The 1921-nt window shown below is 44.5% G+C and overlaps 1 non-coding gene across 1 annotated transcript; it reads right to left on the bottom strand.

Annotated features, from left to right (window-relative positions):
- Positions 1-433: 433 nt before the first annotated feature.
- Positions 434-513, bottom strand: TRNAL-UAG (transfer RNA leucine (anticodon UAG)). Its single transcript has one exon. It is a non-coding gene; the product is annotated as a tRNA-Leu (tRNA).
- Between the last annotated feature and the right edge of the window lie 1408 nt (positions 514-1921).

Genomic DNA, 1921 nt, shown 5'->3' with positions numbered 1-1921 from the left:
AATATTGCAACGAGGATAAGTTATGAGCTCTTGTGAGTCGCCTTATTCATGTATTTGTTGGGCTTCAACTCCCAAGATGGACAAGCAATATGGCCAAGTCAATAAAAAATCACCACCCCTAACATTTGCAGGGAGGATCGGGTCCGTTAGGACCCTGCGTCATGTCTCATGTCCACATTTTTACTCATTCTCCTTTTTCCTTTAAGAAGAGTTGATAAAAAGTTAAGATTCAAGTTCAATTTCGAGTTACTAGAAAGTTGCTCCGCCATGGAAAGGTGCCTATGACCGCAACCTAGTTGAGACAATTTTGACATAGTGGTGAAAGACAATCCCAAAAATTGACATCACTTTTGATTAAAGGTTGATTTCAATCCCAAAAACGAGGAAACAATTCCTAGATATCAGGAGTGAGAGACATCGACAAAAACCAGAATGACAGCTGTGGGATTTGAACCCACGCCCTTTCGGACTGGAGCCTAAATCCAGCGCCTTAGACCACTCGGCCAAACTGTCATATTGATTAACATAAGGTGTTCAAAAAATATCTATATTAGCATTTCTACGGTTTCTCTCCACGCTTATGCCGGTCATGTATTCGAATGTATGTTTGTACAGGGCACGCACTTTTGCTGAAAGAACTCTAAGGACTTGCCGGCGAAAGCCAGATCCCAGCGCTGTGGATGCATTGCCAAGTAAATTGCTCGCAGCCTACATACTACTCATCCATGTCTTCAGCTTACATCTTTCTTCTGCGAAACTACTTCGCATGCAAGTATTCGAACACGCCGAAAATCCTGACCAAGATTCTCGAGCTTGATATATATTCAGCGTAGAGTTCGATCAGAGCTGCCAGTTGAAAAGCACTCGGCGCGGTGTATCTGTTTTTTGGCCCTCCTTTGAGGACCTCGAGAGATTGGTTTATGCTAGATCTTCACCTTGGCTCTTCGTCCTTGGTGGTCACAGCCTCTGTGCCATAAACCAGTGTCCTTCAAGGGCACGATGGTGCTGCCTCTTTCTTGCATGCCTTCGTTCTCTCCGGATGACTTCATTACGTCTAAGTGTCCTGTGTGGGTTTCTTTTCCGGATTCTTCAGTTTGGTTGCTGATTCTCTACATGAAACTCAATTTTGCAGGTAAGTGTCCAGCCCAGGAGAGGAGTGGGAAAGCCTGAGCGACTGATGTATATTCTTCAATAACCCGGCCTATTTGCTCCATCGCCCGTCCATCTATGAGAAAATGTCAATGAGTTGCCAAAATTTAAATGGTCCTATGTTTGTTGATGATCTTACTGAAAGGACAGCAGTAGCGTTTACTTGCAAGACAAGGCGACTGCAGTCCTTTCACGATCCTTGGGGGCCTACGAGAGCTTGAAGAAAGCGATCGGAAGGCGATCTTCTACTCGACATATCAGATTCATCGCCATCTTCCAAGGTAAAAAATGACGCGTGAGTCATCTTCCAGTTGCCAGCGAAGGTCAAGGACTGATGCAGATGTGAGAGTGTGCGAATGGCAACTTCCATGAAGGAACAGCATGAAATCGTATGGTAATCATTAAATTCTATGCGATTGTGGCCCTTGACGGAGATGTTGAAATATGAGATTACATACTTGGGGATGGATGATACATCTCCCTGCCCTCTCTTGTAAGGTGTGATTCCCCTCCCAGCACCAGTTAGTCAAAGGCTAGGGGACTGCAGCTTCATCCACCCCTTGACCAGGATTGTGGTGGAAAGGGCTTTCGAAAGACTAAAAACCTACCTAACCGTTTCTCAATTATTTCGTTAGTGGGCTAAGGCCACACACGTGAACTTCCTACCAAAGATTATAGTAACTTATTGGATCCTTCACAACATCTACTTGTACTTTGAAATGGAGATGCCAGAGAATCGGACCTCATTGTTCAAAGTGGAGATACTAAAGAA

Source organism: Dipteris shenzhenensis, chromosome 26 (genome assembly GCF_047967505.1).
Source record: "Dipteris shenzhenensis isolate YYH24624 ecotype China chromosome 26, Dip_SZ_1.0, whole genome shotgun sequence".
Taxonomy (NCBI): Eukaryota; Viridiplantae; Streptophyta; class Polypodiopsida; order Gleicheniales; family Dipteridaceae; genus Dipteris; species Dipteris shenzhenensis.
The sequence above is the reverse complement of the archived record's forward strand: the minus strand, read 5'-3'. Positions and strand labels throughout refer to the sequence as shown.